A 26,754-nucleotide genomic window follows, 5' to 3' on the forward strand; every position below is an offset into this window, starting at 1 on the left:
GGAAATGGAATGGTTAAAAGGAAAACAGAGACAGTTCAAACATTTGCCATAGGAATCCATAAAGTGGAACATTGAATTGGCTCCACTCTTACCAATGTGTACAGATCTTAAAGCAAAGCATTCTCCCCATCTCCTCTGGTCAATTTTTCTGAAGAATATGTGATCCTAGCTCTACCCTGTTTAATCTTGCAAATGCACGCTGCCTGACTCCTTAAATTGGCTTAAAAATAATACTTATTGCTTTGATATTTTAATTTCATTTGTTTATTTTTTTGGCTACACAGAATGTGGGATCTTCCCCCATCAGGGGTCAAACAGCAGGTGCCCCGTAGTGGAATCACAGAGTCCTAACCACTGGGCTACCAGGGAAGCCTAATATTTTTTATTGTAAATGATACAGAGAAGTACAAAGAATTAAACAGAGTAAACCACAATCCCAGTGCCTATGGTAGTGTTTTTTAAATATTATATTTAATATCGTATATATATCACTTAAAAATGAAAAAAGCACAGGAAAATAAATAGTGAACAGTGAATACCTTTCCACCACTTTTCTCCCACGGTTGCTTTTCCCAAAATAATCACTGTTAGGTCACTTAAATTTCCTTTCAGAAAACAAAAAGTCAAGCATTCAGGAGCACATCCATCTCTAAGCCTATATGAACATGTCCTCTGTGGTTATTTACAGAAAAGGGATCATGCTCTTCCGTATCTGACTGCTTTCATTTACTGAACTTATCTTGGACATCTCACCGCAGTAGCACAAACAAATCCACCCCATTCTTTTGAATGGCTGCAGCATTTCCCCTGAATCTATCATACTTTGTTGCCACCAATTGGCTTTTGTATGACTTGGTGGTGGTTTTTCATGTATTTTGGTGTTGCAAACAAAACCACAATGCACACATCTCCATTTTTCAAAGGGTCCAATGATTTCTGCACAAGGTTTCCCCCTAGGGCAAAAGAGATGTGCCCAGGGTCCTAGGAAATAATCTTTGGGGTGGGGGGATGGTATTACTTGAGCCCTTTGAGCTGCCCAGAAGCTTCATTTTGTGAGTGTGTGACTCTAACTTCTTTGGAGAAGTCATTACTCCACCTCCTGTCCCTGCCAAGCTGGCATGGCTGCTACCAGGCTGGCCATCCAAGCACGGCTGCCCTGGACAGGTCCCTGCTCTTGAGTCCCAGCTGGCTGAGGGCTTGCTGGATTGGTTGGCGAGCTCCCCAGAGCTCTTGGCTCAGGCTGGGGTTGCTCTGCTTGCTGAGGTTCATGGCTCCATGGTGCTGCTCTGAGATTTACAAACAAACAGGAAGCCAGGCCACTTCCTCCTTGCTGGGGCTGGTCCCCCGTCCTTATCACCCAGTTGGCCCAGGGGGGAAGGGGCAGCCCAGGATTCACAAGGCAGCTGCTGGGCAGAGGTGGTGGGGAATTTTGGTTCCACTCCCAGATGAGCTCCGCAGCCCTGTGCATCTACTCGCCCAGCTGGGACGGCCCTACTGAGAACCAAAGTTAGACTCCAGCCTCTCCCTTTCAAGAAGACTTTTCTGATAAAGGCTTCCCCGTTTGACGCCCCCTTCTTCTTTGATTGTGAGACAGAGTTCTTGTGAACTTGCAGTAAGCAGCTCTCTGGGTGTTTGTGGTGGCAGAGCTTTCCCCTTGAAGGCGGCACCAACCTCTTCTGTCTCTTCCCAGCGCCTACCCAGCATGGCACTCTGCTCATGGGGGATGCCCAATAAGTGTCAATAGACTGAATGACTGACCAACTCCAAAAGGGGTGCCAGGGAGCAGGGGAGGCAGGACAGGGTTGTAGTCCCAGCTCGTGGTGGAGCCTGAAGGCATCGCTGCTTTGGAGCAGACCGTGGGGCAGCTGACCAGCGGGAGTGGTGGGTCAGTTAAGAGAATGTGAAGCAGAGAGGTGGTTGGGGCCGAGGCCAGGGATGAGGGCTGCACTCTGTCAGGTTTACAAGGCCCAAAAGCCTATTTCCAATCAGTAGTCAGCCAGTTACTATATAGGTTATACGGGGGGAGGGGAGCTGGAGTGCCTGTTTTTTAAGGAATTCAACTTTTTAAAGCACAGTCAACATAAAAACAGGCTTCCCAAGTGGTGCTAGTGGTAAAAAAAGAAAATCCTCCTGCCAATGCAGGAGACATAAAGAGATGCAGATTTGATCCCTGGGTCAGGAAGGGCCCCTGGAGGAGGGCATGGCAACCCACTCCAGTATTCTGGCCTGGAGAATGCCATAGACAGAAGAGCCTGCCGGGCTACAGTCTATAGTGTTGCAAAGAGTTGGACACAACTAAAAGCGACTCAGCACGCACACACGCACAACATAAAAACAATGCTGAATATACTTTTAATCCTTCGTGGTGACTCAGAGGGCGCAGTGGGATACTGCGCTGCCCGGGGCGGTCCTTACGCCTATCAATTATTTAGAGAACATTAGCCGTGGGCCCAGCAGCCTGCAGTGAGTCACCGTCAGTTGCTTAAAAGAGAATCTCAGCTATCAACTCATTTAGTTGCCACTATTCTCTTATTTAAGAAAGCAGAAACCAAACTTAAAAATAAACAATAACTGGGAAACTCTGAAAGCCCAGTTATCTTCCCTTTGCAGTTGTTTGGTTTTCAAATAAAAGTTTCTCTTTTAAGCACTGGCAGGGCTGGGAAGCCTGAGCAGGGGGTTGGTTGGAGGCTGGTGAGGACAGAGCGATGGGGGGGAAGGTGAAGCAGGAAGCGTTGCCAGGAGGCAGAGACGTCGGCGGCGGCGGACAGCATGGGAGGGGAGAGAGGGGGTCAGAGCCGCCTCTCCGAAAATGCAAATGCGAAAATGCGCAGACAACACAGACCAGGGACCAGCAGCCCCCGACGCTTCCTAATGAGGGTCACACAGGTGGACCGAGAGCTGAACTTGGAGGCCTGGTGAGGCTCCAATGTGAGTGATCCTCACCTGGTTCCACAGCAGCCTCCCAGCATTGCAGGAGGTGGGGGGAGTCAGCTCCCTACCTTACCTGCACAATTTCCAAAGCTTCAGTGAACAGCCCATTTAGGGTGTTTCCTCTATAAGTGGAAAAGGGAGAGCTTAGGGAGATGGCTAAGGGTGAGGGCTGAAGCTGGGCTCAGCAGGGAGGCCACAGACTGTAACCCCCATGGTTGGCAAACCATGCCAGCAGCCCCACCTAGTCCCAACCGGACAGTAAGAGGTGAGTGGAAACCTCAGGTTAAAAATACCCAGTCTTCTTGTAAAGAGAAAGAAGAACAGGAAGGAAGTGTGGGGAAGCAAGGCAGAATAGAAAAAAAAGCCCCAGAGAAGGAGAATGAGATGTTAGTAATGCCAGAAGTTGATCAGGTAAAAGAGGTAGGGAAAGCCCCCCAGGTGCCCAAGGGGCCCGTGGGCAGGGTTCAGGCAGACATTCCCAGAGAAATGATTTGGATCCACTGAGACCAGGGCTCTAATCCCCTGCAAAGAGCCTTGGCCCAGGAAATCAGTGCCCCCAGGGACAGTGGGGCAGGGGTGACCAGCGGGAGACTGTTGTGTCTGTCCTTTCCTCTGGGGGGAGAGAGCCAGCTGAGCCACCAGACCCTCAGTCTCTCCCCTGGACAGGGTGGAAGGGGGTTCAACTGGCCTTGGGAACAGCACCCACTCTTCTGGAGGGAAGGGAGAAGAGTGAGAGGGCTGAGTGAGGTGGCACGGCACTGACCAGAGGTGACCATCAGCCCCTGTACCCGGGATCCTGAGTCTGACTCCTGACTCAACCGCCTACTAGCCCCACCATGTGGGACTGACAAATAACTTTTCTGTGCTTCAGCTTCCTTGTCGGTAAATGGAGATGCCAAAAAGGACAACCTCATGGTGTTGGGGGGAGGATTAAGTGAGCTAGTTTGCCCAAGGCTTCTAGAACAGTACCTGGTACCAAGTATTGCTTTTCAGCATTAGCCACTGGGGCCTGCAGTAGGAGACAGTGCGGGTGATGGGTGGGAAGGAGTTCCCAATGCCCCATGTCCAGGGGACAGTGCTTTGCAGAGAGCCTGCACCACCCCAGGCTAGGCAGGAAGAGGAGGAAGGAGGGGATAGAACTAAGATAGATGTTGCCTAAGCATTCAGGAACCAAGAGGATACAGAGAGCCAATCACATTTCAGCATTAAACAAAAGCATTTCGTACCAAGTGCTAGAGTGCATGAAGATGGAGTAACTTCCCTGCTTTCAGTGTTTGGAAGGTGCCGGGTATACTGGTCTTAGAGGTCAAGTAGAGTAAGTTAGCAGGCTGAGAAGGGAGCATGGTATTCAAGCTGTGGCTCCTGGGTGAATGCCTGGGGGTCGGGAGCAGAGAGAGTAGCTGGGACTGACCAGCTTAGAAGGGTCAGCGGGGCCCAGCCATACAATCCTTTGCTGAGAGGTAGAACTTCATCCTTTAAGTCTGAGGCATGTGCAGAGGCTAGGAAGGGAGAGACCCAAATCAGACTCATGTATTTGAAAGAATTCTCTGGCAGAAATGTGGAGGGGAAATTAGAGGGACCAGAACAGTGGCAGGGAGGCCAATTGGTTTATTGGCCCAGCAATGGTAAGGGCCAGAGACACCAAAAGGAGGACCCTTACAAAGTGGACTAATGCAGGGAGGGATAAATTAGGAGTTTGGGATTAACACATACACACTACTATACACAAAATAGAGAAACAACAAGGACCTACTGTAGAGCACAGGGAACTCTACTCAATACTCTAATATATGGGAAAAGAATATGGAAAAGAATGGATATATGCATATATATAACTGAATCACATTGCTGTACACCTGAAACTAACACATTGTAAATCAACTATATTCCAATATAAAATAATAAATGTAAAAAAATTGGAAAATAAAAAAATAATACAGCATGGGGAATACAGCCAATATTTTATAATAACTATGAATGGAGTATAGCCTTTAGAAACTGCAACTCACTATATTGTACACCTATAACATACAAGGAGGTCAAACCAGTCAATCCTAAAGGAAATCAATCCTAAATATTCATTGGAAGGACTGATGTTGAAGCTGAAGCTCCAATACTTTGGCCACCTGATGTAGAGCTGACTCATTAGAAAAGACCTTGATGCTGGGAAAGATTGAAGGCAGGAGGAGAAGGGGACGACAGAGGATGAGATGGTTGGATCATCATCGACTCAGCGGATGTGAATTTGAGCAAGCTCCAGGAGATGGTAAAGGACAGGGAATCCTGGCGTGCTACAGTCCATGGAGTCGCAGAGAGTCAGACATGATTAACTAATTAAACAGCAACATACTAGGTAATATGTTATGGAAAGACCTGAACAAACTTTTGGGCCAACCCAATATAATATTGTACAGCAACTATACAATTAAAATAATACTAAAAATACTGCTCAAGAAAACAAAAGAAAGTGGACTAGTTTGGAAGGATGGCAAGGAGGAAAGAGAAGAAATGCCCGTGTAGTTTCTAGTCTGAGTGTTTAGTGGTGTCCTTATCAGAGATGGGGAAGAAAGTTAACACAGTAGGCTTGACAGAGGAGGTTTAGGAAGGGTGAGCTTCAGGGAATTGCCTGGCAGCCCAAGGGTTAGGACTCAGCGCTTTCACTGCAGAGGCCCCAGGTTCAATCCTTGGTCTGGGAACTAAGATCCTGAAAGCTCCATGGGACGGTCAAAAAAAAGAAAGAGAGAGAGAAAGAGTGAGCCTTCCCTGGTGGTCCAGTGATTAAGAATCTTCCTGCCAATGCAGAGGACACAGGTTCAATTCCTAGTCTGTGCAGATGCCACAAACTGTGGAGCAGCTAAGACTGTGTGCCGCAACTACTGAGCCCACAAGCTACAAGTAGAAAGTGTCCGCCTGAAGCAATAAAGACCGAGGGCAGCCAAAAATAAATAACTAAAATTTTTTTAAAAAGGAAAAGAAAAGGGTGAGCGTGAGGTGCCTGAGATAGCCAGGAGGGGCTTGGAGATGGAAGAAATGGTAGTTCAGTGATGGAAATGAGGTGCAGTTGCAGAAGACTCGCTTTAGACTGAATCAAGCAAGTTGGGACATGAAGCCAGAGGCCATGGTAGACACCAGGGGGCTGCTGGGAGAGGCATGGAGGCATGTCAGAGGGACTGACACCAGAGGGGTTGACACCAGAGGGGCTGACACCAGAGGGGTTGACACCAGAGAGGCTGATACCAGAAGGCTGATACCAGAGGGATCTACACCAGAGGGGTTGACACCAGAGAAGCTGATACCAGAGGGGCTGATACCAGAGGGGTCTACACCAGAGGGGTGATACCAGAGGAGCTGACACCAGAGGGGCTGATAACAGAGGGGCTGATACCAGAGGGGTTTACACCAGAGGGCTGATACCAGAGGGGTTTATACCAGAGGCGCTGATACCAGAGGGGTCTACACCAGAGGGGTGATACCAGAGGAGCTAATACCAGACGGGCTGATATCAGAGGGGTTGACACCAGAGGGGATGATACCAGAGGGGTTGACACAGAGGGGCTGATACCAGAGGGCTGACACCAGGGGGGTCTACACCAGACGGGTGATACCAGAGGGGTTTACACCAGAGGGGCTGATACCAGAGGAGCCCATACCAGAGGGGCTGATACCGGAGGGACTGACACCAGCGGGCTGACACCAGAGGGGCTGATACTAGAGGGTCTGACACCAGAGGACCTGACACCAGAGGGGTGATACCAGAGGAGCTGATACCGGAGGGGCTGATATCAGAGGGGCTGGTACCAGAGGGGATGACACCAGCGGGCTGACACCAGAGGGGTTGACACCAGAAGAGCTAATACCAGAGGGGGTGACAAAAGAGGGGCTGACAGGGCTCCCCGAATCCTTAGCTCATAGCTCAGTTCAGTTCAGTTCAATTGCTCAGTCGTGTCCAACTCTTTGTGACCCATGAATCGCAGCACTCCAGGTCTCCCTGTCCATCACCAACTCCTGGAGTTCACTCAAACTCATGTCCATCGAGTTGGTGATGCCATCCAGCCATCTCATCCTCTGTCGTCCCCTTCTCCTGCCCCCAATCCCTTCCAGCATCAGAGTCTTTTCCAATGAGTCAGCTCTTCGCATGAGGTGACCAAAGTATTGGAGCTTCAGCTTCAACATCAGTCCTTCCAATGAACACCCAGGACTGATCTCCTTCAGAATGGACTGCTTGGATCTCCTTGCAGTCCAAGGGACTCTCAAGAGTCTTCTCCAACACCACAGTTCAAAAGCATCAATTCTTCAGCGCTCAGCTTTCTTCACAGTCCAACTCTCACATCCATACATGACCACTGGAAAAACCATAGCCTTGACTAGACAGACCTTTGTTGGCAAAGTAATGTCTCTGCTTTTGAATATGCTATCTAGGTTGGTCATAACTTTCCTTCCAAGGAGTAAGCGTCTTTTAATTTCATGGCTGCAGTCACCATCTGCAGTGATTTTGGAGCCCCCAGAAATAAAGTCTGACACTGTCTCCACTGTTTCCCCATCTATTCGCCATGAAGTGATGGGACCAGATGCCATGATCTTAGTTTTCTGAATGTTGAGCTTTAAGCCAACTTTTTCACTCTCCTCTTTCACTTTCATCAAGAGGCTAGAAAACCACAGAGTATTAATATCACAGTTTCCATTGCCTGGTTAAATGATGTTGTGGATTATATTATCCACCTTGAACTAAATCAACTTCACAAAGTGGACATGGGAATTAAAATAATTCCCGCAAGGGAGCTGCAGGGTAAAGATGTCTGTAACTCAGCAAGCGCTAGCACAACAGAAAGCAGCAGTACGGGTGCTCCTCACAGGAGCTCCTGGTCAGCCCCATCGGGAAGGTAACACAGGGACAAGCTGATCAGGTCTAACACAATGACGGCCAGCGAACTTGCTTTATAATTTGTCATTATCAAGGTCACTGTTTGAAATGTGAATTACACTTCCTACCATTGTGAAAAACAGACCTCACCCAAGTGTATTTTGTGTGTTGAAATAGAATGATAGTGGGTCATGTGTGTGATTTGTCAGTGACTGAACTTATGTCAAGCGTGCATTCTCAGACTTTATTACTGATGAGATGCACCTTCTCAGTGTGAGAGCTGTCATCTCACACAGGCTTTGATTTGGGGGGAAATTCTTAAGTCATAAGTTCCAGGTCCCAGGACATGAACAGGTTTCCTACTTTACCAGTTCCACACATCTGCAATGCTACGTATTGCATTTACCTCTTAGAACAAAGGATGCTTGTACTCAAAGTGTGGCCCCAATGGTTCACTTTTTCATTGTCTTGGTCCTTCTCTTCCTTCTGGAGATGAGGGAAAGATTAGTTGAGCTCCCTAGAGAAAAGCATTAAGTAAATACAAGGCGTTGCCGAAGTTACGTTACTGTTAATACTATTCGCAACACTAAACAGGCAGCAGCAGTGAACGCTGCTCCAAGGTGTTCTCATAAGGATCCAGCTGAGAGGGTTCTAAACACATCCAACCACTCATCTCTTTACAACACTTGCATCTAGGGGTCCTGCTGGTGTGAGTCCCATGGGGCATGGAGGCTGCTAGGGTTTAGAAGCCCCAAAGGGATGGGACTGCTATTCTCTGAGGAAGGAAGCGCTCATCTCCTTTGAGCCGGAATCCAAGACCAGACTGGACCAGACTGGCTGAGGAAAGCCTTCCACCTAGTGGCCCAACGCCAGGGAGCTAATGCCGTCCCCTGCCACTTGAGTACCTGCATCCCACTGCCCCCGAGGAAACTGGGGAGAACACACATGCATACAATTTTATGTTAAAATAACTACTTTTACTTTTTCAAAGCACGTTTGTGTGGGGAAATTAATAGGATGGGGATGATTATTTCCCACAATTTATGCCCAACACACTCATCGAGCATGTGCTGTATATGCAGGGTGCTATACGAGGCACCAGGAGGACCCAGAGATGGAGACTCCAGCGCACTGATGATTCAGTGAGCGACCTGAGATCTGCACATACCATGGTACAGGCCAGACCCAGGGGCTTGAGGCTCAGACAAAGAGGAACAAGCGTTCTAAGGTGGGTGGGGAGTCATGGAGGTGATGACCCTGGCTTGGACCTCAAAGGCTAGGAAGGTCTGACAAGGTAGAAACAGAGCAAATGACATTCACAAAGAAGGACAAAAGTTCTGGAATGGGAAGGCATGGGATATGCATGGACAGCAGTGAGGAGTCACTTTCGGCTGGCATCTAGAGAATGAACAGTGGGGTTGGAAAAGTGATTTAAAACCAGATTCAACAGCCACATGCTGGACTACAAGATTCAGAGTTTATCTGCAGTGAGCAAGGGGCAGGTGAGGTAGTAGACACAAAATGTCGAAATCAAAACAAAAGTCACCCAGGGTCCTATGGTGAGTTAATCTGTGGCCCAGCCAGGACTTGAATGCAGATTTATATTGACACAGGCAAAGCTCCTAGACCTGACGCTAACCCGACAGAAATGGGTCTGTGGGAAAGTGCTTCAGGCCAGGGATGGCCAGATGCTTCTCTGGGAAACCCAGGAGCCTGAGTCTCCAAGGAGCCGGGCATCCTACCTTCGACAAATGGGTCTTGTCGAGCTCACTCTTCCCATGGGGCTTGAGTGAGCAGGTAGCTGGACTGCAGTCGTTGGGAACCCAAATAGGTTGGGCTGGGAATGGCTGAGTGTGGGATCACTGCAATAAAATGGAGAGGAGCCCTCGGAGTGTCTCGGGGTGTGGGGAGCACAGGGCGTGGGCCTCGCATTCCCGGGTGGTTGAGACGCCACAGCTGATGATTATCATTATTATTCCTGCTCTGGCTTCTCTGAGCTTTCATCCTGCAGGACCCTGCCTTGCTGGCCGGGAGTCACCAACTAGCAAGGCGTCACTAACTAGCAAAGCCTCCTGGGGCAGGGCGGGGCGGGCAGGTCTTGGCTGCAAGGAAACACAACACTAGTTCGGGTTTCTTCCCCAGTGAGACCAGGGAATTAACTTCCTAACCCTGGAACCAGGAGCCGACTTTCTCAGGGGGGAAACTGAGGCACGGAGCCAGGGAATGATTTGACCAAGATCCTGGGGGTCCTCACTATCCTGGCCCTGCTCACCAGACCAGGCTTATCCTTCCCCAGACGGGGCAGGTCCTGTCGGCCTGGAGGGGAGCCAGGGAAGGTGAAGGTGTGGATGCTAGAAGAGAGAACTGGGTCTGGGCCAGGACAGCAGAGCTGGTACCCTCCCTGCCAGGTGCTGCGGGCGTCATGAGGTCAGACTCCTGGTTTGGCGTCTCTCTGGAAGGTCCCTCCTTATGGGTGGATCAACCCAAGCCCCTGAGGGAGGCCAAGGCCACAGATGCAGACCTGCGAAATGCCCTGTTCTCTCGAATCAGACACTACATTCAGCACCTGGAGAGGAAGAGCCAGAGTCTCATAAAGACGGGCCAGGCCAGGGGCGGAGGGCCAGACGAGGCCCTGAGACAGGGAGGGGGGCGTGTGTGCATGCACACACGCGTTCGCTAAGGCCAGGCTTCTAGCAGTGGCATGTCCCTGCCTGCCCAGAGGAGATCGAAGAGCAGAAGATGTGAACACCAATCTGATGGCTGGGTGGGGGGCTGAGAGGGATCTTATTGGCAGTGGGAACCCCCAGGAGAAGGGAGGGAATGGCCTGATCAGCTGAGCCTGAGACCCAGCTGGTGCTGTCCACCGAGAGAGCAGTGAGCTTTGGGAACGTCTTCTGGCTTAATGCAGAGGTGGGACCACGGAGGGCAGGCCGAGAAGGATGAAGAGAGAGGATAGTAGACACAGCTGCGGAGGCCTCCACAAGCTCTCGCGTTCTCAGCGAGTCCCAGAGCCAGCCAACTACCCAATCATTCATTGCGTGCTCGGTCTCGTCTGCCTCTTTGCGGGGCTTCTCTGTCCAAGGGATTCTCCAAGCAAGGATACTGGTATGGGTTGCCATGCCCTTCTTCAGGGGACCTTCCCGACCTGGGGATTGAACCCGCGTCTCCTGTGGGTTGGCATGCAGATTCTTTACCACTTGAGCCACCTAGGAAGCCCGATTCATTCACTACCAAGCATGTGTTAAGCAGCTATGATATGTCAGGTGCTCTGCTCTGAGCCGTGGCTTTGATTCTTAAGACATGGCCTCTGCCTTCAGAATAAAGACAAATCTTCCTACTTGGTTTCGTGCCCCCTACTCCATGTAGTGCAATACCAGGATCCTGGGCTGAGTCCCGAGGCATCTTCCTCTTTGGCCATTTTTGACCATGACTGCACTTGCTTGCTTCTGTTCCCACCGCCAGCTCTGAGTTCACTTAGGAGCAAGGCTCACTAGAATTCCTACCACTTTCTTGACACTTACCTAGCTAAAATAGTCACCCTTCAGTCACAAAAGTCATCTCTGTAGCTTGCAACTGTGATTAGACTTCTTCAAGAAGATGTACTTGTTCTTCAGGTGATCCTACCCTCTTCCAGATCAAATACAGCCTGCAAAGTCCCCACTCCCAGGGGTCACCTACGGTTGGGCAAGATTGAGGGCAGAAGAAGAAGAGGGTGTCAGAGGATGAGATGGCTGGATGGCATCACTGATGCAATGGACATGAACTTGGGTAAACTTCAGGAGATGGTAAGGGACAGGGAGGCTTGGCGTGCTACAGTCCATGGGGCTGCAAAGAGTCAGGCACGACTGGGCGACTGAACAACAACAATAACACAGCCCCCACCGGCTCGCCATCTCCTGTTGGTGACCTAAAGAAGTCGCAGAGGTTCCCTGTTGCTTAGTAGATACAACTGGAACACTTAGGAGCCCTCCCACACATTTCTAACTCCTTTTATTATAACCCAAAGGTGTCCCTTCTCACCACCAGCACACTCGTCTTGTAACTCAGTAGCTGAGAAAGAGCAAAGAGCTCTTTAACAGAACCACTTCCACATTCATAGTTGATTTATTCAACAAATATTTACTAACAGCCACTCTGTACCAGGCACTGTGATGTATTAAGATGGCTCTGATGGTGACTAGGGCAGATATGCCTCCTGTCCTGGGGGAGCCCATGAACAGACAGGACGGACACTAATAATGAAAACAGAATGGGATGTGTGATCAGACTGGATGGCCATCTGGGGTTCCTGAGAGGCCGGGCATTTCCACTGTGGCTGCACAGATCTCTTTTACTTCCTGCCTGGATTCTTCACAGAGCAGAGCATGCTTTGCTGGGGAGGAGTGGAGAATGTGCCAACAGGATGTCTACATGGTAAGAGCCCAAAGGCATCAGTCCCCATTCTGTTCTCCCCCCGCCCCTGGGGAGGAGGTCCCGCCCTCGAATTCAGTCTCCTAGGGAAGTGACACAGGAAGCAGGGACGGAATTAAGAGCTTAAGAATTCCATGTCCAAACAAACCATGAAAGTGAGAAGGGCTGCAAAAGGCACTTCCCAATTTCACCGTGCTGGGAAATACCAGATCCTGCCACTTCTCCAGAAAGCAGCCACTTTGTTAAAGGTGAAATTCACTCTCTTCTGTTCTCTGACTACATCGCCCATGAGAGGTGGTGACGCTGTTTCATTTTGAAACTTGTCCATGAACGAAGGCTCTAAGAAGCTCTTATGCAGTTGTTGGATGTTGAGTCAGTGCTTAACCACTATAATTTGCAGAAAAGTCCTCCAACAATCTAACCAAGACGAGACACTACATATTCCACTCGACTTGCTTGTCCACTGCTCTCTGTGGAATGGGGAAAATAAGGAAAAGTTATGAAGTATCCCCTACTCCTAATGTTTTCAGAAAACATCTATAAAACTGACAAAAATAAAAGGGTTTCAAAGCTGACGACCCTCATTCTCTGTAAGGGTCAGGATCCTGTGCAGAAACTTTTTTAGAGGACGTGATGGTGGGATAAGAGGGTGGGGGCAGAGAGCTCCCATATTCTTGAATGTAAGCCTGCTGGGTGCTTCCCCGGGGCCTTCTTGTGGGTGGGGGTCTCTCCCCATTTGGGGCCTCTATCATCTGGTTGTGGAACTGGAGTGGGCCTAAGAATGTTGTGGAGGTGGTGGGTGGGGTGGGGCTGGCCTGCGCAAGGCAGCAAGGCAGCAGTCGAGTGTTCCTTTTTAGATGCTCCTGGCAGAAGTGAAAGTGGCGTGAGCGCTAAAACAAGAAAAGCATCAGAAGAAAACTTTCAAAGGCCACTGCCCTAAGTCGCTGGGGGTTTCCTAAACCAACAGGCAAATCCCTACACTAGAAAGTTTCTTTCCCTCCATCTTTCCTGTCTCCCCCTGCTTCTTTATTTCCATCCTTCCTTTTGTTTCTCTTTCAATGGAAACACCTTCTTCCTCTCTTCCAGGCTCAATTCTACCATCTTTCCAGGTCAAGCTAAAGGCTAACCTCTTTCACACACCTTTCCCATCTAATCAATCTCCAGCTGTCCACTCCTTTCTCTGAATCGCTTGGTATGACTACACAGTGTCTGATGCTCCCCAGCTGTTTTGTGTACAAGTCTTCTTTCTCCAACTAGGTTGAAAACGTTTAGAGGGCAGGGGCCATTCCTTACATTTTAGAGTCCCTCAGCCCAGAGCTGGGTATCTAATAGGCCTTTATTGAGACCTCCACTTGCCCTTTACTTCTCATTAAACATCAGAGAATTCACACAGGAAAATAAAAATAATAAAAGTGAATAAGCCTTCCTTTGGGTGGAGTTGTCAACCATTTTATACATCAGAGAATTCCTACTGGAGAGAAGCCCCATATCTGATGTGTCTGTGGGAGAGCCCTCGGGTGAGTCTGGAGGCTTGGAAGGCTCATCTGACTCAGTGTTCTGGAACTCAGTTACATAGAACTTGATGTGGGGAAACCTTCGCTTAAGAGACCCAACACTGGCGTGCACATTAGAGAGAAGTGATGAATCCGAAGAATGTGGACAAACCTCCCTCGGGACCTTTACCAACCAACATCAGAGGATTCACCCGAGTCAAGAGCAGGGGAGATGCGGGGAATACAATAGGATGCAAAGGGGCCACAGCTCCTGTCTCTGTACAGCTCGTCTCTGATCCATTTCTCAGCTGAAAAAATTGAGACTTGGACAGGAAGCATTTTCTACCGTAGGTACAGCTGGAATATCACAAAACTTTGATTAGTGCTATTAAAAAACAAAACAAAACAAAAAAAACTTGAAACACTTCCATGTCTGATTTTCTTTGTCATTATTTCTCAACAGGGAAGGGAAGGGATGATGTCCTGGAACGCTTGTTACTGATGGTGAAATGGGGTTAGAGGGCCTGCATCACAGGTCAGGATAAGAGTTCTGTTCTCTGGGGACCTTTCTTTGATGTGCTGGGGACCATGCTAGGTGCTAAAGGAGATCAGAGCTGAAAAGAGAGGTCCTTGCCCTCAAACAACTCATAACCCAGGAAGGGAACAGACAGGTTCTTACAATCTGCTTTAACGGGAGTGAACATGAAAAACAGCAGAGGCATGAGATACAGGAAAGGAGTCCCACGTTCCTTTGGGGGAAGTAGGATAAGCCTCACAGAGGAGGTATTGTTTTATAATAGCTGAGACATAAAGGATGAGGAGTTTGCCAGACAAACAAGTGAGGAAAGGGTGTTCCAGGCAAAGGCACTGACATAAGAAAGGGTATGGCTGTTGAGGATCATGAAGCAATTCAATCTGTAAAGAATGGTGAGGGTGGCACAGGGGTGGGGTGGGCATAAGCTAGCCAGGCAGTTAGACGAGGGGAAGATAACACGAGGCCCCTGAATGTCCTGCAAAGCAGTTCAGATTTCCCTTTAAGCCATGGAAGCTGAATTAGTTTCCTACTGCTGCTGTAACAAATTGCCACAAACTTGGTAGCATAAAACCACACAGATTTATTATCTAACAGTTCTGGAGGTCAAGAGCTTCACTGGGCCAAAGTCAAGGTGTCAGCAGACTGTGTTTCTTCTGGGGGCTCCAGGAGAGAGTCAGCTCTTTGCTTATTCCAGTTTCTAGAAGCTGCCGACATTCCTTGGCACCTGTCCCTCTCCCATCTTCAAAGCTAGCAATCACACCATTCTGACCTCTGCTTCCTGGTCACTTCTCCTCTGACCCTAATGTTCTTGCCTCTCTCTTCTAAGGATCTTTGTGATTAGATTGGAGCCACTGGATAATGGGGCTTCCCTGGCAGACGGTAATGAGTCTACCTGCAATGTGGGAGCCCAGGTTCAACCCCTGGGTCGGGAAGATCCCCTGGAGAAGGAAATGGCAACCCACTCGAGTATTCTTGCCTGGGAAATCCCATGGGGTCACAGAGTCAGACACAACTGGGTGACTTCACTTTCTTTCTTTCTTTCACTGGATTATCCAGGTTAAGGTCCGCATTTCAAGATCCTTAACTTAATCCCATCTGCAAAATCCCTTTCCCCAACATAAGGTAATATATTCACAGCTTCCGGGTTTAGGATGTGGACATATTTAGAAGGCTATTATTCGGCTTATCACAGGAGCCGTGCCAGAATTCTGAGCAGGGGGCAATTGGAGTATTGGGTAGTACAGCATCGTGGTTCAAAGAGCAGCTGTAGGAGTCTGACCTCCTGGATCCAATCCTGACTCCATCATGTAAGACTTATGTGACCTTCTATCACTTCCTACTTCACTTCTCTCTGTTTCCTCATCTGTGAAATGAGAATATCTACCTCAAAAGACAGTCGGAAGGATACTGCAGACTAACAGAGGTGCAACACTTAGGAGAGTGGAAAGGACTCAAGCTGGGGACATCTTGGTGCTCAGTACATGCTAAGAACAGCAATCTGGCCAGGAAAAAGACTGCAGTCAACGCCATGCAGAGCAGAACGTAGCTTCTAGGGGACCCATTTCCACAGGACCATCAACACGATAGGAAGGAGGTCTCCAAGCGGCAGGGGATTCTATGGCATGGAGGAATTATGCAGGCCCTCTGAATGGCACCACGTTGCTCAGCGGAGCTCTCACCTTCTTCCTTTCTGCTGGCAAAATGAAATGAGAGAAAGAATTTGCACCAATCTGTTCCTATCCTTAGGTGGGGTTCTGTCTGTGTTGGATAATAGTAGAGTGTTCAGTTCAGTTCAGTCGCTCAGCCGTGTCCGACTCTTTGAGACCCCATGAATCACAGCACGCCAGGCCTCCCTGTCCATCACAAACTCCCGGAGTTCACCCAGACTCACATCCATCGAGTCAGTGATGCCATGCAGCCATCTCATCCTCTGTCATCCCCTTCTCCTCCTGCCCCCAACGGCCCCCAGCATCAGAGTCTTTTCCAATGAGTCAGCTCTTCACATGAGGTGGCCAAAGTATTGGAGTTTCAGCTTTAGCATCATTCCTTCCAAAGAAATCCCAGGGCTGATCTCCTTCAGAATGGACTGGTTGGATGTCCTTGCAGTCCAAGGGACTCTCAAGAGTCTTCTCCAATACCACAGTTCAAAAGCATTAATTCTTTGGCGCTCAGCCTTCTTCACAGTCCGACTCTGACATCCATACATGACCACAGGAAAAACCATAGCCTTGACTAGACGGACCTTTGTTGGCAAAGTAATGTCTCTGCTTTTGAATATGCTATCTAGGTTGGTCATAACTTCCCTTCCAAGGAGTAAGCGTCTTTTAATTTCATGGCTGCAGTAGGTGATGCTTTGTCTTAAGCTCTTCCCTGAGATCCCTGGAACAAGTGTTTGCTTTGACACAGGGCCAGTGAAAGACCTGGCAACATCTCAGCCACATACCCAGTGTGACCATGAGTGTGCTTCTGAGTTGATGGACAACTGGTTTGGGGCCTCTTCTTCCCTATCTTCTCTGTCCCTATTTTCTGGTACCAATGAACCTGAAGCTATCAAAGCAAATCTCTTCTTTCTGTTGTCTTTTTTTCTCTGCTTCTGCTGCTGCTAAGTCACTTCAGTCGTGTCCACTCTGTGGGACCCCGTAGACGGCCTCCCACCAAGGCTCCCCCATCCCTGGGATTCTCCAGGCAAGAACATTGGAGTGGGTTGCCATTTCCTTCTCCAATGCATGAGACTGAAAAGTGAAAGTGAAGTCGCTCAGTCATGTCTGACTCTTAGCGACCTCATGGACTGCAGCCCACCAGGCTCCTCCGTCCATGGGATTTTCCAGGCAAGAGTGCTGGAGCTGGGTGCCATTGCCTTCTCCGTTATTTTTCTCTACAGAACTCTAAAGGAGCAGTTTTGGATTACCTAGAAGTTTACCTGCAAATGGATAAAATACAGGACACCCAGTTAAACCTGAATTTTCAGATAAACAATGAATGATTTTAGTATGTCTCAAATGTTACTATATGTTTAAAGTGAAGTGAAGTTCCTCAGTTGTGTCTGACTCTTGGCAACTCCATGGACTGCAGCCTACCAAGCTCCTCCACCCATGGGATTTTCCAGGCAAGAGTACTGGAGTGGGTTGTCATTGCCTTATGTTTAGTAATACTTTAAAAACCAGATTATTTGATTAACCAGAATACTCTGTTCCCTAAATTCATCATATAATACTTTATGTTCTTTGATGTAATCTACAAGTGAGATTGGTATTCAAGCCCTGAAAGTTCTCGCACCTTCTGCGGGTAGACATTCTCTGTACTAACACAGGGAAAGGAGGGAAGACTGTTTCCAGAGGGATGGCAAGGGTCCAAATAGTGAGGTCTGGTCCCTCTATTTCTCTGAAATGAATGGTGATAGCTGTGATACAATTTCTTCTTCTGCCCAACTCTGAGATTCAGAAAAGCTCAGTTCCTGCTCTGTATCGCGTCTGCCCTCCACATTAATGGGGAGGATCATCGCTGCTGCTCCAGGACCCAAGGATGACCAGGACACCCATTCTGCTTAAGTATATTGAGATTATTTTGTCTACATGGCTGCCTTTGATCTGGACTAGGATAATGATGATGACTCTCACCATCTATGGGATGTAAGTGAAAGTCTGTCTCTGGATTGGGTGTGTATAATTTGCAGTCACTGTTATATGAAACACATAAACAAAAGAACAGCTGAAATCTGCAAGCCTAGTCACTCTTGGCACTAGGTTTGCTCAAGGTTTGGCTCTCAGGCTCCATTCCATGTAACTCCTCCAATCTAGAATGACCCTCCTTTTTTATTCAACTTGAGCCCTCTAAACTTCGGTCTGTGGCGGGGAGTGGGGGGTAAACACCTGAAATCTTCCAACGTGTTTGCAGGCTGAGGCTCAGCCCTGCCGCCAATTAGGGCTTCAAGCAGATGATCACTTCCAGGTCACTCCCTGGTCATCTGCAGCCACTGTCCACTGCAGCATATTGTTCAGCCTGGTGCTGTTAGGTAGGACTTGAGTTTTCACATCCAAGTTATTTAGACATGTTGTGATGGCTGGTTTCTACATTTCTGTACTCAGCCCCATTTCAGCATCATTTCAGAAACTCTAAGTAAATGCAAACGATTATAACAGTTTGTGAAACAGGAAGGAATTTTACCCCCTCTGGATGTGAACTGACCCACCTAGCTGAAGGCAGGAGGCCTAACCACACAGGATTAACTGTGTTCTCTAGCACCTCCATTACTTCTAGAAAAAGTGACCCTGAGGGGCCAGGGGAATTAATGACTTAATGCCTACAAAGCTCTAGGAACAACTTGCTGCAGATAAGGTCTCATTATCGTTAATTGTTGTTATTATTTTTGTTATTGTTGTTCTTAACCCAACTCCTGTGAAAAGCTGCCACAGCTCTGTTAGTGACCTCAGGTCAGGGGTTTAATGAATACCTCTTCTGAAGCGAGAGGCCCCAGGCACTATGTTCCCGCCCCCACATCCAGGCTCCACCTCCTTGGAGCTCCGTCTTCAGGGTCCTAGCAACCTGGCAGATCTTCCCAGGCCCTGTCTGAGGGACTCCATCGTTCTTCAGTCCCGCAAACACTCCAGCTCCCACTGCTCCCAGCTCCAGAGACCCGCATCCCCTTTGCCACCTCTCCCCCGTGGAATCTCACACACCTCTCTTGACCTTGTCTCCCCTTTTCTGCAGTTTTCTAGCACTCCCAACACATTTCTTTTGACTCCCAAACTGCTCTCCAGAGCCAAGGCTTTTGAGGATCACGAAAGCTAAGAGGGGGTCCCCTGAGCCCTGTCCTTCACCCTTGCATTCCCCATGTCCTCCACTGCATCCCAGGTCTCGCATCCCACCTTCGTGAGACCTTCAGGATTGTTCCTCAGGTGGCAAGGCCGGTTGGGTGGGTTTGGTTTAGGGTTACGGAGTTTGGCACTAACTCACAGCCCCGTGCAGCTGCCTTCTTTAATTAATTACTTCCAATTTTTGAAAAATCATCTCTTCATTTGGACCTCAGTGCATGCCTCTGGGGCACATGTCACATCAATTACACACAACAATTAAGTCTGCTGCCTAAAGAAGCTGTGAGCCTCTTAAACAACTCAAACACAGTTCGAGTCTAACTGCCTTAGATCACTCAGCTGTACATGGACCTTGAGGCCGAACCCCCAGGGGAAGAATCGAGCTGCAGCAATCCACTTAGGAATGGAAGATGTTCTCTTGCTGTGGGTGCCTGCCCTGGGCCACCCATGCTCCCTAACCCCAGGGTTCCTCTTGGCCTTTGCTTAAATAGTCAGGAAGCTCAGGTGGTTTCTCTAGGGTAGTAACAATGTCTCTCAAATTCCAAAGCCCGCCTCTCTACTGTCCTAATTGGCCATCTTGCCTGGATAAAGATGAATCTGAGGCCCTCACACAACAGGATGGGGACTAAATTAATCTGTCCTTCCATCCATAGAGATGGTAGACACAGGCTTAACTAATGCTTTCACAGTGGTTTGAATTAGGAAAACAGTCACAGATGTTGCTTGAGGGTAGAGATAATTTCTTAATGGTCCTTGATTCCCACCTTGCATGACAGACACTTGGTAGATATTTCAGGAAGGTTCAGAGAATGCTAAAGACAGAAAGGGGTAAGAGCATGCAGTACATCTACAGTTCTCCACATGCAAAGCAAGTAGACATATGGGATTGGTTTAAAACCTCAGCCTCATTAACATTGTCCTTTCTACCCAACTGGAATTAAAAAAGCAAACAAACAAACACATTAGTAGGCCACGTAAACATGGCTTTCCTTATCTATTTAACTCATTTCTTTATTGGCATACGTGAGTCACCTGTGAATCTTTTTGTCCGTTTATCTTTGCCAGAATCGTGGCTGGCCATTTGAGTCCAAACTTCCAGAGAGCAGAGACCACATGTGTTCCATTTGCTTTGTATGGTGTCCAGCAAAGGGCTGCAGTAGAGTATTACAGACAAGTCCTGGACTTGGACCCTAGAGACCCAGGATTTCATTCTGGTCATGTTACCCTTAAAATCTGAACCTTGTTTTTAATATATTGTTTTTAAAAAATTAGCAGAAACAAACATTTTCTGCCCTTCCTACCTTCCAGTGTTGAAGGAAGAATTAAGTGAAATATTGTAAAAGAAAGATCTGTAGAAGTTGTCACATAGAGTGCGTTTTTTAAAAAAATTATATGGAGAAAGAAATGGCAGCCCACTCCAGTATTCTTGCCTGGAAAAGTCCATGGACAGAGGAGCCTGACAGGCTGCAGTTCATGGGGTTACATGACTGAGCATGTGTGCATGAGGGTGGAGGGAGATGGGTTGATAGCAATAAACTGGTAGAACTAAAAATAAAAAATTATAAAATGCATTTTGATGATAAGGACACCAGAGTAATTATGACCTAAACTCTGAGATGTTTCAGTTGGAGAAGCTGATGTATAGAGACCACAGCTATATGGAGTTCTGAACCAGATGATGGTCCCAGGCCATGCGGCAGCTAAATCAGCTGAGATCAAAGTGGCCAAGAGCCTCAAGAGCCTCCCTCATCTTTGTCCCCAAAGCAAAAGAGCTCCACTCACATACCTGACCTTTTAGTGCATTCTGGCATTTGTTTTAACTTTTCATTGGAATTTTAGTGGGGGTGGTGCAAGTTGAGACGGTATAGAATGAAAGCGCCCGTGGACCACATACACACAAGTGCACACACACAAGCCGCCTGGCAGACAAGCCAAAAGTCCAGCTTTCTGGGTTGTCTCTAAACATTATCACTTGAGAAAAAAGTGGCTACCAAAGGGAAGTCCAGGGCAACTTTATCCATTCTGTAAAAGGGGCAGTTTCTTATAGCAAGGGCTTCGAGATGAGAAATTAGATAGTAACTCTTAGGAAAGGAATGGAATTACAAGGTATTAAGGAACACAGTCAACTTTCTAAAGGAGAATCCTAGGTATTACATCTGAAAGGCTCTAAAAGCCATATAATCCCCTCTTCTTACAAAACCTCAAAGGTGGAGTGATTGAACAAAGGTCACAGCACTACAAGTATGAGGGCCTAGGAAACCCCGAACAGAACTCTGGCCCCAAGTCTGGTGCAATACATGGGGTAACATTAGTCAATGGGTAGGCAGGGAGCCACAGCCACTGCCCCTCCACGTGGAAAGAACTAGTATCGACTAGGGCTGCATCCCTGGGAACTTGGGGAGCAAAGAAATGCAGTGAATCGGGAGCTTGTACTAGGCTGTCCAGCTCACCTTATAGGAACCAGATAGCTCTGCTGCTGTTTAAATTAAATCTGTAAGATTTTCAGAGCTGTCAAAATATACAGAACTTTTTACTAAAATTTTTAAATTAAAAAAAAAATGGTGGGAGTTCCCTGGTGGCTCAATGGTTAGGGTTCTGGGCTCTCACTGCCATGGCCCAGGTTCAGTCCCTGGGGAACCAAGATTCCACGAGCTACATGCCATGGCCAATAAGAGGGTGGGGGCAAGGGAGTTTTGCTGCTTTTGGCTGATGGCCTTAATGAGATGGTGAAGAATTATCCAGGACCAGGAAACCAGGATGACAGAAGTCTCATTTTCCAGTAAGGCCAGATGTGGGTGCTAAATATTGCCTGTAATGACTGCCAAGCAGAAGAAGGGAGGCACTGAAACTAGCCAAATGATGACAGCACTTCTTCTGGTAGGTTCTCAAGGGGGAAGAGTTAAGGGGGAGCAGAGGAACTAGGATCACCATGCCAGGCCCAAGGCCTTCCAAAGTACCTGTCACCAACACTTCAAATACACTGGTCAAGTCCCAAGTGCCTGGAGAGAGCGAAGAGGAAAAAAACATGAAATAAAGGAGATATGTAAAACTGAATATTAGAACTATTATCCCTCACATGGTGAGGCTACTTGTTTTCACTCCACAGGAAAATGCAGCCATTTTTCCAAGAAGCCCTTTGAGAGGACAGCATGTTGGGAGTCAGAAGACTGAGTCCTGCCCTGCCTCCATTGTTGACTGGGCTGGGTGATTTAGGCTGAGCCAGTAGACACACCTTGGCTTGAATTGCCTTCATTGGGAATAATACCTGTTCTGTTTGCATCATGGGGTTGTTGGAAAATCTGATAATGGATATAACCTGTCTGCAAAAACCGTAAAGCACTCTTCAAGTGGAAGGTGATACTACTACTATTCCAAAGACTAGGAGCCCTTCAGAGGTTTGGCCCATGGGTAGAAACTCCTAGAGACTTGGTTCTTCAGCCCTCACTCTGCATACCCCTCTTCCAAGAGGCAGAGTGGGAGAAGGGATGGAACAAATGTCCAAGAAGGCAAAGTTAGACATCTCAGTGAGATATTCTAGGCTCACTAGCCTCCATGGATGCCAAGGTTTTTCTCACATCGAATCTAGGTTTTTCCTTTTACTACTTATGCTTGTTTCCTCCTGTTTTTCTTGAAGATTTTCTCTCACCTGCTTCAATATGACATTATTTTTAGTGTTTATCCACTGAAGACATTCACTATTGAAGAACTTGACCCAAAGTTGCTAAATTATGATCCCTGGAGTCCAAGTGTAATAAAAACGAAGCATCTGTTTTGAGAAGTAGCCAAGGATAGAGTCAGCCCTGGAACCCTTTAATTTATAAAGTTTCAATCTCTTCCCTTTTCCCAGACTCAGGTCACTTTATTCCCCACAGGAATTTTTGGGGGTGCAATTTTTGGAGAAGTAGCTGCATACGTATTAAAAATGTTGAAAGCTCAGATTTAGTGCAAGAACATTTATTAAGTGTAGTGTAAGAATAATAAAGAATTCCAATTAAGATAAAATTTGGAAAACATCAGAGAACTTTGGTTTATGGTGGGAAAGGTCATGACTTGGTTCTACTCCACTGGAGGCCTTTACTTTGCCTGGTTCATTTCCCCTCCCTGTACTCCAAGCGCTTTCAATTATGGACAGCTTCTCTTGGCGATGAACTTGGATAAATGCTACCTTGTTAGCTAATAGTACCATTAATTATATTAATGATTAATAGCTAATTAGTCATGATGCTGTAATGCTTAAATGGAGGCTTCCTTTCTTTCGGCAGCTCCATATCTCAAGCACAATAGCGCACACGCGCCTGCACACACACACACACACACAAAATCCCCTTCCCTATTTCTGGCCGCAGAACAAGCAGGGTTCTAAATTTGTTTTTCTGACAAGTCTGGGCGATCTCTAAATTTCTCGTTTTTATTAGCTGTCTCATTCATCAGACAAATAACCCACTACTGCTTACATTCCGTCTTTTTTATTTCTGTCTTCTGTCACCCACACAGCCCTTCAGTAACAAGGGGGCCAGAGTCAAGTTGTTTTTTGTTTATTTACCTTATAAACCAAAAAACCTCCTTGACTTCTACTAAATCTCGCTTGGACCTACTTTTCTACTTTGGCCCCCTTTCTGAACTTCACTTTCCCTAATCTTAACCCGCTCTCTACTTCGTGGAACGCTCCCACTCTCCAGCCCAAAGCTCCCTCCGACTCTACATTTTGGCTTCCTTTCAGCAGCCACGCCCCCAGACCCAAGGGGAGCGGTGCGCACGCGCACTCCACGCCTTTACCTGGGCGCTCGGCAGTGGGCGGAGTAGGGGAGGCGGGGGTGGAGCGGGAGTCGGCGGTTGTGTGGGAGGCGAAGCGCTCACAATGTGGCAGCGGGGAGAAAAGGTGCGCCAGGGCCGGCCCCGAGGGCTGCGCATGCGCGCCGCCGCGCCCAGCGGCCGGGATGCCAGGGGGGCGGGCGGAGGGAGGTGTCGGGCTCCCTGTTGGGCGGGCGGGGGGGGGGGGCCGGCAAGGGAAGGGGCCGCGGGCGCGCGCGCGCTCTCGCCGCTGCTCGCCCTCCCTCTCTCCCTGCCCCCCTCTCTGCACACACAACCACACACGCACACCCCCCCCTCCCCTGCCTCCCTCCCCGCGCACCGCCCGCCCCGCCAGCCCCGCTCGCCCTCGCGCGCTCGGAAGGGAGTCGCGAGACGTCGGAGCGGCGGCCACGTAGCGCTGCGGCGGCGGCGGCGGCGGCGGCCGAGGCCGGGTCTGCGGAGCGGCCCTGAGGACAGACGTTGGGCAGGGGGGAGGGGCCGGCCCGGCCGGCGGTTGTTACTCGAGCGCCGCGGCTACAGGCCCCCCGCCGCAGGGATGGACCGCCGAGGCGGCGGTCGGGGCGGCGGAGGCGGAGGCGGCCGGCCCGGGTGAGTAGGAGCCCCTGCCCCCCACGTACACGCCACAGTCGCGGCTGCGCCCCTGGCAGCAGCCCTTCCTCTCCGCCGCCCTCCGAGCCGACAGGGGCTCTGGGCGCCGGGTTAACCCTTCGCCGAGGCAGCTGCGTGCACTAGGCCGGAGCAGCCCCCATCCGGAGGGGAGGCCCCGGGCGTTGAGCTCTTCTGGCCCGGAGCCTGGTTGGAGGCGCCGGCTTCTGTTCCTTCGCCCCCTCTTTCTCGGACCCGGGCTGGGCTCCAGTTTTGCAGAATGCGCTCGCCCGAAGGCCCGAGGGGAAGCTGGGGTTGCACGGGGTAGCGGGCCGAGGGGAGGTTTGCACCGGTCCTCCTTCGAGCATTCTCCTGCCCAGCAGCTGGTGGCTTGCACCCACTGCCTCCCCTGCCCTGCGGCTGCGCCCAAACCACCAACCCCCGGGAGTATTGTGCCGCCTGAGATAAAAATGCATCTAAGTGTACACCCGCCCAATACTCACCCAGAGGGTAATGCAGACCTTTCTCCACCCCCACCACAGCCTCCCCTCCAATCAGGCTCTGCTTAAGATTCTTAGATGGGAGCCACTAAAGGTAGTGACACCCCCGTTACATCTGCACAGAACATGTTCATTGTCGAGGAATGTCTCCGCCAGAAATGAAAAATACCCCTGCTTCACCCTGGAACACTGTCTTCACGATTTAAGATCCCGTCTGCTCTTCTTGAAGAGGGCCAGTCTTTGATCCCATCTAGCACATCCCTCCCCCACAACACGCGCCCGCGCGTGCACACACACACACATACACACACACACACACACTTCCTGATTGCTGAACAGTCCCTGTCATCGCGGATCCATTGTCAGGAGTGGCTTGTGCCAATCAAAGGAATGTGCTTTTGCCTCTGGAGAAGGGTGCTTTCCACAACCATGCTCTCAGGATATTGCTGTGTGAGTCTTGTCTTTGATTGTCCTCAGGTTGCCTCTGTGTTCAAGTATCATCTTTCCAGCGTTTCCCCTATATACATTACATCTCCCGTGGATCCCCAGTAATACCTGAGTGATGGAGTTTTTTCCCCCAGTTAATTACGTATGGTGTGTGGGAATTTCATTTTTTTTAAAAATTCGTTTTTTCTGTTGTAATGTTTAACATCTGTGGTCAAGGCATAGTAAATATATAGGGTAATATTTGGGGACGAATTTTTTTTTTTTTTTCTTTCCCAGAGATGGCCTGGTCCGTATTGTTCTGGGAATGGCAAATAGCACATGCTTTGTTGACATGTGTGTGCTTAGGGAATGAAGAGCTGCTGTGGTTGGCGTGTGAGAGTGTGTGCACTGAATGCTGGTTGTGTTCCCATGTAGGGCTGATTTGAGAGTGGTGAGCTGTACCGTGACAGGGCTGGCAGGCATCTGGGATGTTTGTATCAGGACTGTGCACATATATTCAGATAGATACTGCCTTTAGTATAATTTTGTTGAAAATGTACACTGCTGCGTTTTCGGGATTCTGAAAATGTCTATTTTAGTGGTTCCTAACCTCTCTTTGGATTCATGGAAGCCTTTAGGACCCTCTTGCAGGGGAAATAGACACTCATAATTTTGTATGCAATTACAGTCATCTTGAGCCTGGTCCTGGGCCCTGAGGTTAAAATCTGTATTGAAAGGACTTTGAGTTTTGTGTTTTGCTTTCTTTCTTGAGGATTGGCATTACTTTGGTCCGGAGCAGTAAGCAACAAACTAGATGAAATATGTATCCTCATGTTTTGTTCTTTGATTACAGTGAGTTAGGTATTTGTAAGGTATCATTTCCCTGTCTTGCAGTAAAGAAATGTATGTGAGAATTTCAGAAAAAGTTAAAACTGGAGTCAGGATAACTTGTTTAAATGTGTCTAAATGTGCCTGGCACTATCTTCTAAGTATAGCAGATTTCAACAGCAGAATCAGTGGTCTGTTTTATAATGCCTATCTGGAATCAATTTGTGTTGTTTGAGGTTGATCTGATCTCTTAAAAGAAGGCCTTATCTTTCCCCTGGTAGAGTACCTGCTCTGTGAAGATTTTTCAACTTTATTAAGTGTGATTTCATGTCTTTTTTTCAGAGTGATGTTACCAGCAGAATCATCCATTTTTAAATTTCGTTTTAATGGAAGGATTTTAATTATAATAAGGAAATAATTCAGTCTCTGTGTTTAAAATCTAGAATTAGGTATGAATGTTGCACAATTCTACAATAAGCAGGGGATAAATATCAGCTATTCTTGTTTAAATCACCCTGCCCTCAGTTTTTGCCTTTTGACCATATCTCAGTCAGGAGACAGT

General features: G+C 48.5%; 1 protein-coding gene and 1 long non-coding RNA gene across 3 annotated transcripts in view; one reads left to right on the forward strand and one right to left on the reverse strand.

Moving 5' to 3' along the window:
- Positions 1-11,877: 11,877 nt before the first annotated feature.
- Positions 11,878-23,936, reverse strand: LOC113878248. The gene is made up of 2 exons (XR_003506952.1): positions 23,818-23,936; positions 11,878-12,672 (listed from the first exon to the last, which is right to left on the reverse strand). It is a non-coding gene; the product is annotated as an uncharacterized LOC113878248 (long non-coding RNA).
- A 267-nt stretch (positions 23,937-24,203) lies between these two features.
- ZNF652 (zinc finger protein 652) overlaps positions 24,204-26,754 on the forward strand; it is a 61,879-nt gene continuing 59,328 nt past the window's right edge. Inside the window, exon 1 of one of the 2 annotated variants that reach the window (XM_027519571.1) lies at positions 24,204-24,441. The gene's annotated coding sequence lies outside the window, so the exon portion shown is untranslated. Of the gene's footprint in view, positions 24,442-24,522; positions 25,389-26,754 lie in introns of those variants that run through there. The other variant, XM_027519572.1, reaches the window with a different exon arrangement.

Source organism: Bos indicus x Bos taurus, chromosome 19 (genome assembly GCF_003369695.1).
Source record: "Bos indicus x Bos taurus breed Angus x Brahman F1 hybrid chromosome 19, Bos_hybrid_MaternalHap_v2.0, whole genome shotgun sequence".
Taxonomy (NCBI): Eukaryota; Metazoa; Chordata; class Mammalia; order Artiodactyla; family Bovidae; genus Bos; species Bos indicus x Bos taurus.